The sequence below is a fragment of the Canis lupus genome, chromosome X (genome assembly GCF_048164855.1).
Source record: "Canis lupus baileyi chromosome X, mCanLup2.hap1, whole genome shotgun sequence".
Lineage (NCBI taxonomy): Eukaryota > Metazoa > Chordata > Mammalia > Carnivora > Canidae > Canis > Canis lupus.
Window position 1 is genome coordinate 101,274,535 of NC_132876.1, and position 14,336 is coordinate 101,288,870.

Sequence of the window (14,336 nt, forward strand, 5' to 3'; positions counted from 1 at the left end):
CAAAGGCACATTCTCTTTGTATACATTTCCCTTGTCCACAGTATTAAATCTGCTACTCTCCCACACAGTGTGCTATGCAGAGTGTAATAAACCACGTGCTCATGCTACACACTCACTAAATTTGTCTTCTGAAAGATAACCTCTCAAAGATCATGCGCTATTTAGTAATCTCATGTAAAGCATTTCAATTTTACAAAACAAGATTATTACTTAATATCCACATTTATTTGGTGGTCTTCTGTGATGAAATGGCACCAGAAAGAGAATTGACTAGCAGTAACCTCCAAACATCTTAATTAATTAAAGAATAAGAATGAAAAGGAAAGGTTAAAGGTTTAAGGATTTTTTTTTTGACCAGATAATACAAAGCTAAAGGTCAACTTCAAGTTTATAAAAAAAAAAAAAACTCATCAACCAGAGATCTGTTTGTGTAGAGGTGAATTCAGAGGCTCTATATGATCCATATCAAGGTATTGATTGTGTCCATATGTGATACAGAATAAACAAATGCATTCTTCATGCAATTTCATGCATCTGACCTGGCATTGCTTTAATCTGATGAAAACAGAACTATGGCTGTTTCTTGGGGGAGTAAAAATGCTTCACTTAAGAATAAATGGGCTCATCTGCTGAAGGCTTCAGTGTTTCTCATTCTCGAGAACACCTATGATACCTAAATAATCCTTCTGTGTTATAATTTTCTTCGTAAGTATGATGGATCAATATTCCTTGTAGATCAAAATAGCTGTTCCAAGAAAGAAAATTCCTTGACATGGCTACATCATGGGAAAAGCTAAGAACGTGCAGCAGGTGGGGGGGAAAACATAATTCTTAGCCTTTTCCCGTATCCATACCTCTCGCAATGTGATTTTGCTATTCCTCTCCCTAAGGAGAAAGAGTCTATATCTCTATATCCCCTCCCTTCGAATCTGGACTGACCTTGTAAACATTTCGACCAACAGATTGCAGTGGAATACACAATATGCCAGTTCTGAGACTCAGAGACCTCACATGCTCATTTTTGTTCTTTCTCAGGACCTTGTGACCATGGGGAAGATAAGTCCAGCCTGCTGAGTTTTGACAGACATGTGACCCAGCCAACTCCAGACATGAAAGTGAAACCATCCTAGATTAGCCAGCCGCCATGCAACCTGTAACTGACCATGACACATGCTCAAGCGCCAGAGAGATCAGTTTCAACTAGCACAAACAGAACAACTGCCCAGACTAGTGAGCCCGTTGTTTTGTCCTTTACATTTTGTGGTGGTTTGTTCCACAGCATGAGATAACCTATAAATGACAGTTGTTTGAAAGAGTGTTGCTTAAAAGGAGGCAACAAAAGAAATGACACAATCCAGTAAAGTAAGGGAGTGCCAGAGTATTCTTTTTAAATGCCAAGATTCAATAACAAATGCCAATTTTCCAATGTGCAACTGACCCTAGAAATCAGGTACACTTCATGTGGTTGTTCATAAAGAAAAAGGAAATAGCATAGAAATAGGCAGGGAAATGATTGAAAGTCTGAAGTACCAACAACAGAAAGATCTTTAGAAAACAAAAACCACAGAAGCTGTGACTGTCACCTGGTAAATACTGATTAACGAAAATGGAAACTAAAAGTGTAAAAAGCACAGACTTGAGCATAGGTGTTGGCTATGGGCCCCTGTTCCCTCCCCAGAGATTACTGCTCATTTCTTAGCACTGTATTCAGGATGAAATGGCAGATTCTGTGAAGCTGTTAAAGCAATGTCTTAATGTTTTTGCTTCCCAAGCAGTGAGAGCTTTCTATTTAAATTGCTATCTCTCAGAAGAGCTGTGTTAGTGAGCAGCAAAGTAGACTTGGTAAACCTGCCACCTTGGATTTACTTCCTACCCTCTCATTTTGTCCTTTAAAATTGAGGTTTTCATCTTTTAAGAGTATAAGCCTTAAACCCACCCGACTTAAACTTTTTACCTTTAACACTAGATTGAACAGTCAAGGCCATTTTCTTTAACATTTTCCTCACCCTCCCCATCTGCTTTTTCAATTTAGTTAAAGAGAGTCATGAACCGAGAACTGTTTAAAATGCACAGTTCATAAATCTTTTGATGTGGGAACAATTCAATACCCAAACCACATAGCTGCCAACTTCTACTTCTTCACCTTTGCTCTATATTTTGATTTGGGGAGACACAAAGCTAAGGGAGCAGGATGTATCCCAGGGAGTGGGAAGAGTATAAGCATCCATTATAAAGTCGGGATACTCTGAAGTGTGATCTTAAACCTGTGATCAATCTACCTTACTTCATTTTATTAAATTATTCTGTAGATCCATAAGCAAGAGATGAGAAAAGTTAAACAAGGTATTGATGGCAAAGTACTAAAAACAAACCAAAAACAAAACAAAACAAAACAAAACAAAAAAACAGGTGTAGTGCAAAATGATCATTACTGATCAGGGCCTCTTAAGACCAAAATACTAAGGTCTGAAGGACAGTTGTGTATGGTTTTAGGCAGCACATAAACGGTTTCTCCACACTTCAGAGCTGTTAGGCTAGAGATCCCTGTCCTTTGGAACAGGCAACCTGAAGTGTCCTTCTCAAAAAGGAAAGTATTTTCATACCAGTGAGACCAGATTAAGGAGGACACCTGTTATGGTTAGTACTGTTCTGAAATGTCCTTTTGCAGAGTACCTAAGGAAGTCAGGAGATGGTCCTGGAGTCGAGGAATAAATTAGCTTCTGAAAGGATTATAAACTCTGTATATAAAAAGTATGTAAGAAATCAAGTAGTAAAGAGAGGGGCTGAAAAGGAGGGCTTTAGCTATACCTTTAACTTTCATTTCCTCAAAAAAAAAAATAAAAAAGAAAGTGGAGAAGATTCAACAACATATAACATTTGTTCAGTCTTAATATTGAAATATTTTCTTATTTTTCTATCTTTTATATTTAAAATAATTCATAAGAATGTATGTATAACAAAAAAAATGGAGTGGAATAATCTGTCAGCCCACAATAGGACTAGCTGCCTCCTAGGAGATGTTTAATGATAATACAAAAAGGGATGTCTGAATGAAAAGGTAGGCCTATTTTCTGGCCTACTTCTGAATGCTAGGTTTCAATGAGACTTAGAAAAAGACCTTTATCTGGCAGGGTGGTGAGTCTCCCACCTATAACTCATATTTTCTGTATCTTCCCTGGTATAGGACTGTTTTCCATGGTGTGGTCACAGGAACAATAAACTATAACAGCAATGGTAGAGCATGAATGATCTCTGGTTGTAATAAAGTTCTTATGTGCTTAAAAGCATGAGAAATAATCCCAATTTCTTTACCTGATGGAGTTGATTCCCTTATCAAAGGAATAAATTTGCTAGTCTGACTAGTTAGAATTTGAATGAATCCTCTCAATAAAGGCATGAGAAAGCATCTATATGGATTCTTGGTGTAAAACAGATATTCTGATTGCTTTCTTTGGTTTCTTGGTCTACTGACATTTTAAAATTTGTCACATGGAAAATAACCACGTGTTAAATCTGGATCTCCTTCCCCTAAAGGATCTTTTCCTATGATCATATCCCCTGGGTGCCAGCAGTACACCTGGATCTCTGCCCACTTGGCTGTGTGGTGTTGCTTATCTAGAACAATGAGAGACAAGTACAAAGCAGTGAAGAGTTGCCCTTCCCATGTGTTTGCTAAACACAAAAAGGCAGGTGAGGAGCATACAGTTCGGTGAGCAAGAGGCCATCAGCCTTACAAATATGTAGTTTGAAGCATTCGAAGGAACAAGGGCCCAGTAGGTGGCTGATCTGCTGCCTCTCTACTCTGTGTGGGCCCTTAAATCCTTCCCTTTGAGCTCCCTAATATAGCTCTTCTAAGGGATAACTATTTAAATAGAAAGCTCCCACTGTTTGGCAAGTCAAAAAGCATCAGTTCACTGTTCTAACAGCTCTACAGCAGCTCTGAAAACACAGAGGAGATGGGTGAGCAGGAATCCCCAAAATAGTCTATTTGATCTACCAGAAGTCACTTAGTCACACTGCTGCAATTGAGAAGGGAAAAGTCTTTCCTCTGGCCACTCCTTTTCATCATTAATATCCTCAGAGATATTCAAGTAATAAGTTAACTTAGAGAGACTCTGCTTCTTGCTCACCTGCAAGTAGGACTTCCCAGTGATGCCAGACTAGAGCAGGGCATTTATTTATGTTCTAGCTGAAATTCTGTGCAACGCTCCACAGCCATGATGAGGAACTGTCGTTCATTCATGGTGACATAAATGTTCTAAAGAAAGGTTGCAAAATATGCAAGAATCGATCTTTAAAGATGTTACTTAGTATTGAAAAACTAAATCCAAACCATTGGATTGGATTCATTGGGAACTAGAAAAGAAGTGTAAGGAATTGAGGGGAAGATCAGCAGCTACACAAAATAAAGCAAGGATATTGTTTAATACTCCGAGCTATGCTACAGACAATAAATTCAGAGTTCAGACAAGGGAGAGATTATTTAGGGGCAAATAGATCAAAGTCTCACAGAATTGATAACAAAAGATTTGAGGTTTGATGTGAGTACAAAGGGTTCCATAAGATGGGGTAGGTCTAATGGTGGGAATAAAACAGACTATATGAAGAAAGGGGATAATCAGTAGGCACAGAAGATGAAATTACCTTGGGGTGTGTGTGTGCGTGTGTGTTTGGTAATTCTGGGTAGTGGAAAAGAGAGTGATGAGGACTAACGTCTAAGGACTGGCAAGACTCAGTCCCAGTTTGTCAAAGGAAGTTTTGGCTAAAAATAAAACGGGCTTTCAAGAAAAATAATGCTGCAAGAAATAAGGAGACCTAAGTTTTGGAAATGTCTTCACCCCCTGATAAGTTGAAAAGAGTGGAAATTAAACACACAATATCATATATGGTTTAAAGAGATTTCTTTCCATTCATCTCAGGTGTAGTAAAAAGAAAAAAGAAGTAGAAGAACCATTTTCTCTAATCCTGCTGTAAATATTCACAATTAACTGACAAGTACTAAAGGAGAACAAAACTGACGCTAGAGAAAAGCATGGATGAGGAGCAAGTGACATGTACAAATTTGAAAAATTTGACCCTATTATTTAAACTCTTCCTAAAATATATGAAACGTTCAAATGATTTTTTTCCCTTATACAGTTGAAGGGAAACAGTTTAAGCCTGTGGTCTTTGTGGTAACAGGACATCACAGCAAGAAATGAAAGAAGTACCAAATGTCCCCAGTGCTAGTTGACACTAAAGAATTTCTAAATGCAGCCTCAAAGGTTTTTTTTTTTTTTCTTTTTCATACTGCTTGTTAACTTAAAGGATATGTAAAATCATTCCAGCGACTGTTAAATAATCCATGACAAAGAAATAGATATATATCCAGGACTTGTTTGAACACAGGACTGTGCAACTGCTCCTCTGCGGTGTCATTAAAATACAGGGGCACAATCCCCCAAAGCCAGATTTCTCATGTTTTGAGATAAAAAGTATGAAGGAAAGAGTAAAAAGCCATTCCTGAACCAATAGTCCAATCTTCTCTTTCTCTTCCATTCTCATGTCTACCAACATAGTGCAATGTATACAGGGGATAAAGCCACACTTTAAATATCACTATTGTCTGAGAAGGTTTTAGCCTTCCTGAAGTCTCCTGCCTGATGCTGTCTGTCTTGCTGCAAGAGACACACTGAGTAACATCAATCAATTTACTGAAAACAGCTTTGACCTAGTGCCAGGCCATTACAGAATACCCTTGTGATAAATTCAAGTTTGGTAGTTGGTACAACACAATCTGTAACTTTAGCCACACTTAACAATTCTCTCCCTGATCTGTACAAGGAGAATGAATGAAAACATCATAATTTGACAAGGACAAAAGATACATAGGCAGTATAATGGCTCTCTCAGAGATTCTGACCTGACAAGCCCTGAAATGGATATTTTTATGGCATGACCCATATAAGAAAACCCAGGGGATAAGTTTAGCATAAGGGCCACAACCCAAAAAGCAAAGATGTTTCATATATATATATATATATATATATATATATATATATATATATACACACACACACACACACACACACACACACACACATATATTTCCCCATGTCCCCCTAGGTAACTAATGAAGTTAGAGATGTGTTGTGTTTGTTTCTGAAAGGAATGAAAACTGATCATTTGGCTAGTCTATTTTTTCCTGGAGAGAGAAGTTTAAGCATTTTATAGCCCATTTTTTCCTACACATGTTTTTAGTTCTCACTGGTAAGTTATAAGCCCACTACACACTAGATATTTGCTTGCAGAGATACTAAATCTTTGTATATTAAAGGGATAGGCTTTTCAAAATATGACTTAATTATTCTTTAAGATACTCAGAGTCAAAAACTAATATTTACCAGTACTCTAAAATTTGATCTTCAACCACAGATGGAATTTAATCCTTTAAAAGTCTTTGAATACTGATTGAGTTTTGTTGGGGACTTCATTCACAGAAAACAATTGTGATTAGAATCAATTCACTTCACAATTGCATTTTACCCAAGTAACATTTACCGAAAACACACAAAAAACATTTATAGGTTCTATGGTTCCTTTCACAAACTTTGTGATGAAGCTATATTCTGCTTTTTCATATGGGATTGCTTTTCTGACTGATTAATAAAAACCGTAAGTGAATGTTATCATTAAATAGACAAAATTTTTGTGAGGAAATATATATTGCTGTTACTGGATTCTATTTGTCTCCCTTTTATTTTTAAACAAATAAAATCTTTATAGTTTAGAAGCCTAAATGTATTATGCATTTAATATAACCAGGGAAGATAATTTTATTTTTTATTTGTTGCAATTTGGTATTATTTTAATTGATCATTACAAACAAATTTTTCAGGTAATAATAATTTTAAATGATTTTTGTATCTGGCAAATAAAAGCCAGAGCAGAATACTGTATATAAGAGATGTTAGGAAGATTGTTTTTATCCTAGAGCATCAGAGTAATACATCCTAATTTCAAAACACTAAAGAAAGAAAAATATTTAAGAAGACATTTTACCTGTGGATTATATTTTCTTATCTCTTTATTTTCTCAACTTGGTTTGGTATTCTTATAGTACTTTTATAAATTAAAGATATATATATCTTTATTATATCTATATATATATCTATCTATATCTATCTATCTATCTATATATATATAGATAGATAGATATCTTTAATGTCTCAATTGTGGGGAAAAAAAACATAATAGGAAGCAGCCCTATCAAAACAAAGGCAAGAAGGGGTCATTGTATAGAGATCTGCCACTTAATTCTTCCTTCCTAATCTTAGTAATGTGAATAAATAATATAAGGGGCTCATTTAGGACCATTAACTTTTTAAATATTTCATTTATTTATTTATTCATGAGAGAGAGAGAGAGAGAGAGAGAGAGAGGCAGAGAGAAAAGCAGACTCCATGCAGGGAGCCCAACATGGGAATCCATCTCTGGTCTCCAGGATCACACCCTGGGCTAAAGGTGGCGCTAAACCACTGAGCCACCTGGGCTGCCCAGGACCATTAATTAATACTGATGCTTTGTTTTTCATTAGACACTGTCTACTTTTGGCATTAATTAATACTGATGCTTTGTTTTTCATTAGACACTGTCTACTTTTGGCAGTGCATTTATTCACTGAACCTCATTGAAATATGGTAGAAAATGCCTTGGGCGTTATTAAGAAAGAAAAGAAGAAAGAAAAGAAGGATGTGGCATAGTTCTTGCCCTAAAATGTACCTAGTCTGCCTTATGACACAATATTAATAGACAATGAACAACAGGAAAACAAGATTTAGCTGGCATGTTTTGCTAGCACTGCAACAGCAAAGCAGAGAAGTTAGCAATGAGATTAAGCTATAGGTGTCAAAGGAGAGGATATAGAAGGCTTTTTGCCATATATGTAAACTTTAAGTATAGACAAGAACAGTCTCCAAGGTAGTTTAATATAAAGAGACATGAAAGATTAACTCAGACTCTCAGAGAAACTGTAGAATTAGAGATAAGAAAGGAAGATGGCCCATTTTATGGAATGGCGTTGAGAGTGACCAGGGGGAGGGGGAAAATAATGCATAGAATGGCTGCAAAGGGTGACTGAAATTTCCAGTGATAAAGACCAAGAAAGGGATGCCTGGGTGGCTCAGCAGTTGAGCGTCTGTCTTTGGCTCAGGGCGTGATCCTGGGGTCCCGAGATCGAGTCCCACATTGGGATCCTTTCATGGAGCCTACTTCTCCCTCTGCCCATGTCTCTGTCTCTCTCTGTGTGTCTCTCATGAATAAATAAATAAAATCTTTAAAAAGGAAGAAAGAAAGACTAAGAAATAAGCAAAAAAATAAAAAGCATGAAAAGGCAAATATTCATTCATTCATTCATTCATTCATTCAACAATTATCTGTAGATTCTAGACTATTTTCCTGGCACTGTATTAGGAAATGGGGAAGCAGTGGAGACTAAGATAGATAATATCCCAGCTTTCATGGAGCTTTTGGATTCTGGTTGGGAGAAACCAAAAGATAAATAAACAATAAAACATCAAATAATAATAGGTGCTATGCAGAGAATTAAGATAGGGTGATGTTGTACTGGTTGCACTACCTGGTTGTAGTGAGGGACTAGGTAAATACTCTGGTCTGGTAGTTAGAGAAGACTTCTCTAAGGAGTTGACATTTAATCTGAGAGCTTTGATTTCAAGGAATGGTCAGTATGAAGAGCAGGAAAGATACTGGGAGAAGGAACAGCAAGGACCAGGAAAGATACTGGGAGAAGGAACAGCAAGGACAAAGGCCCAAAGGCAGAAAGTGAATCAAAGGCCTATCGGGCTAGATGGAGAGTGCTATGTAATGAAAGAGAGAGGCAGGGCCCAGGATATAATCATGTAAAAGCCAAAGTTGAATGTAAGTGATGCTTTTTCAATTATGTAAGGGTCTAAATGTTTTCATATTCTTTTTTTTCATATTATTTTAATATGGAAACTTAATGTTTGTTTTTTCTTACCCTCTGTTAAACTGGAAATAGAGAAAGAATGGAAATCTGTCCTCTCACCTACCTGGAACTTTGGAGGAATAATCCCACTTTGAACACACAGAAAGTGAGAGCAAAATAAACTTTTAGTTACATGAAACAACAATATCTATGGTAAAAGAAATAGAATGAAGGTGAACAAGAGGTTTTCCCAGGTGAGGTGGAAAGATGAAATGAATTCTATTTAAGAAAACAGAAATGTAGTATACTTTTTGCAAACCTTACTTTATGTACTTAGGTTCATTTCATTAGAAATACATAGGTAAATTCGAGTCTACGTGATTGCGTTAGATGTCTAAATTGGCATTTCCCAAAATTCTGTGAGATATAACAAGACATTATGCAAAAAAAGCATGCTCCATGATCCAATACATCCAGAGAACACTGGGTTAAACACTCTTCAGTGTTTTTTTTTTTTCTTTTACCTGCAGGACTTCTCAGAGCCTTTAGTTATCTTTATGTCCATTATGAAAATCCAAGTAGAAGACACAGGATTTAGCATTTTCCAAACTTATCCTTTTTTCCCCTTATAATATTTCATAGAATAGATCTTCTAAGAAAAATGTATTGGTATGTAAGTATGGGACTAGACATTATCAACAAAAATGTGAAAAGAGACATGGACAGTAGAGACAAGTTAAACACAATGCAAATTAACTCATAGAGTCAGATAACCACAGCATAAAAACACTTCAAGAATGTTAAACCCTATTTAGCTCAACATGATAGTCCTTATTGTAAACTATGCCTAAATCTTATGGAGAGAAGCAAAGCTTTACAATCAGAGTTATTCCATAAATATTATATGCCAAGCTCAGCTATTGGTATTTATGTTGCACAACTCAGTTAAACAAAACCATCTTCTACTCTAACCTGTTGGAAAGAGTTGACATTTTACATCATGTTCTCTATTTACCACCAACATTTTTATAGATTAAAAAATGTATGAAATGATGTAAAGGATAAGAGAGCCATCTGGTAAAGATTAATTTAAATAATTTTATTACATCTGTTAAAATCAGATAAATAAGACCTTTATCTTAGTGAGTAAAATTAACTATTGAGTCTCTGATGTGTAGATCAAGATCTACAAATGGACCTGCAATGCAAACTTCTTTCAGTAGATCCTGGAGTCACATACCACTGGCACTGGCCCTTCTCAGCCACTTCACCCCTTCTTGCTTTGATGGGATTCCCTGTGGGGAAAAGAAGGTGCAGCCAGCAGGGTTACATTCTTGCTGAGTCTGTGACTCTACACACTGTGAGTACCCTTCCCTTCACCACCCACACTACAATCTCAAACTATCTTCAGAAAAATGGGATCCCTCCCCACATTGTAGTCTACCCAAATAGCCTTTCATTGACTTAATGTGGAATCTGGCTTCCAAATACTCTATTAATAATAAATTGAAAGGTTACCTTTATAATCTCAGAATAAGAAATACAAAGACTTTATAAGAAATATTTTTATAATTTAGTTTCCTTGGTAATTGTGCTGAAAATGAAATTTGCTCTTGATCAACTATTCATCTCATCCAATACAATTAGAGTAACTTCTGTTACACAGGTCACCAGAAAGTACCATTAAAGTCATGTTGGAATACTGTATAATGGTCACTGTTATAAGGATAAATTCCATTCACCTGACTCTCCTAAGAGTTTTGTGAAAATAGATAATTATACTAGAATACATTTAAAAAAGCAATATTTTTACCAATCCATGCAGTGTGTATATTAATCTACCCCAAATATCCAATTGTTATTCTCTTATTATTCAAGATAAAGTCTGGAGGCAACAGTATTCTATTACTTCAATTTAGAATCATTGTGTATCAGAGTAGCATGGAAAAAATCAGATAGTTATATGTTTCACACCTTGAACAAGTAAGATGGAACTATCCCCAAAGAAGTTTCCTTTCAAGTCTAAAGTATAAAGCAAAGTTCTGATAAAATCATGTTTGTAGAAACTAAACCATTGAAATGTCTCAAAGAGATAAGGAGAATCATACACTAGAAGAGACAGGTGTGGAAAAAAAAGATATCTATTCTTGGAGTACTGGCATAGAGTGCTCACCTATCTCTGTAGGTTCCAGAAAAATGGAGATGTCAAAGACATGGGAGGGTGACATAAACTATTTTGTAATCTAACATCTTTTAAGTAGCCTCCCAAGTGAACTGGATGGTTGAATGGGATAAAAAATGCTAGCGATACAGTGATGTATATTGAGAATTGATAAACTTGAGTCTAACATACCTTCTCATTTTGAGAATTCTGTTAAAATGCTTTGCAAAATTTCAAGAGTGGAACATAAAGGTAATCTGTCTACTGCCACTTTCCCATGCAAATTGCTTGAATCTATTAACATACGAAATTTCAAAATATTAGTTCAGTTCTATAACTATTCTAGACAAAGCAGAGGAAAGGACCTCCCTATTAAGTAATCTCTACGCCCAACTTGGGGTACAAATTCACAAGCCCGAGATCAAGAGTCACATGTTCTACTAAGTCAGCCAGCCAGGCATCCCCCAACTCTTTCAATCCCTAAAGCAAGCCTTTGATATCAGTATTTTTATTATCCTCATTTTAAAGAACATATTGATAATATATGGCAGAGCTGAAATATTTTGAGAATAAGAATATTAACAGAATTATCATATATTCATCTATTCAATAGAGTCTGGAAAGTAACTACAGATAACAGTATGGTGAATAATAGGGACTTGGTATTGACAGCCTCTTGTCCAAAATGAGTGTATGACTAGTGTTAGGCATGGAATGAGGGTATTATGGGGCTTACTCCCAAATCCACATAAGATTTTACAAAAGCAGACTACAGACGAATCAGCCACTACAGCACCTGAGGATGTTACCTTTTTGTCCAGTCACCTTTGTTTTTCCTTTTGCTCCTATTCTCTGTTCCTTTCCACTGCCTCTTCCTCCAACATTATTACTCTTGGTTTTTGTTTTTATTCCCCAGGTATTTAAAACATTATTGAAAGTTTTAAAGTTCTCTGAAGCGTCTCTTGAAATCCCCTGGGAGGAAAGCAATGCAAATTTCAAGTGAAGAAAAGGAAGAAAATTGTAAAGTTTCACAGTTCATGAGCATTTCCCTATGGCCAATGTAGTTCTATATTCTTTAGCACTATGCATTCTCATCAATTACCTTCCACTGTGATTTATAGATATCTCTTTTTTATACTACAACGGTTTAAACTACTTTACATTGAAATCCATTCCAATTTAAGTTAGATATTTTTCTAAAGTGACAAAGGAATAAGGGCTTATGAAAATGCTCAACTATGAAGAGAAAAATGCTTTTGCTACAAATAGAAAACCATGGGGCTTTTTAATGTAAATTCTAGGAAATAACAAATCAGTTAGGTTGCTTTGAGCTATACAAAGAACAAATCATCAATTTGTAAAGACCTACAAAAAAAATGGAGATGATAACCAATAGCGTGTGTGAAAAGTCTACCTTATCGGAACCTTCTAATTTCATTTTATAAAAAAATGACAGGCCTGAGAGACATCAAGAAACCTAAATGTAATCTGTCCAAGAGTCCATAGATATTTGTATCTGACATGAGGATCAACAATCTCAAGCTCCATATGTGACTCTGTCAAATTCCCTGGGGATGCTCCTTTCTCAAATAGTAAAAACAAGGGACTGGAGGAAGAAATGCACTCAGGAGTTGCACTTTCATAAAGATTTAGATCAGTAAAGGACCTTGATAAATATGACTTTAAACGAAATTCTTGCCATTATTACTATGATTATTATTTTAAGTATTTGAGATATTTTAAGTACAATCCACCTTGATGGCTGTTGGAAGAAGGGACCTGGCTGGGCCCTTGCAGTCAAATTTCTGTCACTAAGAGGTGATGTCTGTGTAACCTTGCTTTCTGTCTTTAATTTAGCAGATCTAAGTATGATTACGGGTGTGATTACTACCTTTTTCATATTGTCAATGTTTCAAATGTAGAAGATGTCTCTTATCTCACAGAGATGAACACAGCTACAAATCTGAGTGGCCTGCATTTAAGAGTTAAATCTGGAGATCACCCCTACACATACAGTGTCTGACCTTCAAACTTCCGTGGCCTTTGAGAGGCTGGCTGAGCTGTTGACTTCATAGGGAAACTCAGCAGGGCAAGGGCCTGTTGATAGCTTTTATCATTCTATTGAGAACTTGGAAGTATGTTTATTATTTATAGGGCTGTTTCAAAAATATAGTTATACTTATTTTTAATTAATTGACTTTACCAAATTAATGCATACATTTATATGCACAATGCAGAAGAGATACTTAAAGGAATATATCTATTAAGCACTAGTTTTTAAGGAAAAAAAAGATGAAACTATGGTAAAATATTGCTAAAATCTAGCATTTACTGTTTACTGTACTAAGCCCTTGATGTAGATGATCTCTTTTAACCCTGGTATCAACCCTGTGAGTAGTTTCACTCATTTTTAGGTGAAAAATGGAGTTTATGTGAGATGTCCAAGTTCACGGAGCTGGAATGAGATCTCAAGTGATGGCCTCCAGGATCTTCACTTTTAACTACAACTTGTACTGTAATGTAGCTTAAGGAGGCCAATATTCCAAACATTAAAAATTTCTTACCTCAGATTTGTAAGTATTTGTAATTTACTACTGACAACTTATCAGTATTTTTGAAACATTAATGTATATTGCCATATGGGTCATACAAAGTTCATTATTGCCAGCCTTACATTTCATCTTCTATTTCCTAGTATTATTATAGAATCCACTTATACTGGACATGACTCCACCATTGAAAGTCATTAATTAACTTTTTAAAAAATCCTTATGCTAGTCAGAAGTACCAAATATTGCTAATGCCAACTGGTAGTCTTATAATGAAAGACAATAACGTATCACTGCAATTTCTTGATTTGAAAGTCTCATTAACATTTGCATTGAGTGGTATCTTAATGAAATATCTGCTAAAAGTAGGAGTTGCGTATGTGTGTGTGTATACTCTCTTTGGTTCTAGGAAAAATAAAAACTTACAGATGAAACTGTGCAGTATGTTTACCTCCAAATTTTTCCATTTGGTCAAATTTCAGAGCATTTATTTTGTGGAAATGTATTTCAAAACGTATCTGATATTACTTCAAGGTAAGTATTTTCACCCAAGAAAACACAAACAGCAAGCACAAAGCTCAGGGTTCTACCTTAGAACCTCAGACATATGGACTGCTCTTTCCATTAACTTTCAATGTGATCCTTTAGGAGAAATTTGCTCACCGATGACCTTTGTGTTTCC

General features: G+C 35.8%; 1 long non-coding RNA gene across 1 annotated transcript in view; it reads left to right on the forward strand.

Moving 5' to 3' along the window:
- The window catches only part of LOC140628676 (uncharacterized), a 29,672-nt gene extending 15,568 nt beyond the window's left edge, over positions 1-14,104 (forward strand). The window contains exons 2-5 of the long non-coding RNA XR_012026686.1: positions 1,036-1,230; positions 9,038-9,198; positions 10,123-10,304; positions 12,022-14,104. This is a non-coding gene — a long non-coding RNA (uncharacterized lncRNA). The remainder of the gene's footprint in view (positions 1-1,035; positions 1,231-9,037; positions 9,199-10,122; positions 10,305-12,021) is intronic.
- The last annotated feature ends 232 nt before the right edge of the window (positions 14,105-14,336 follow it).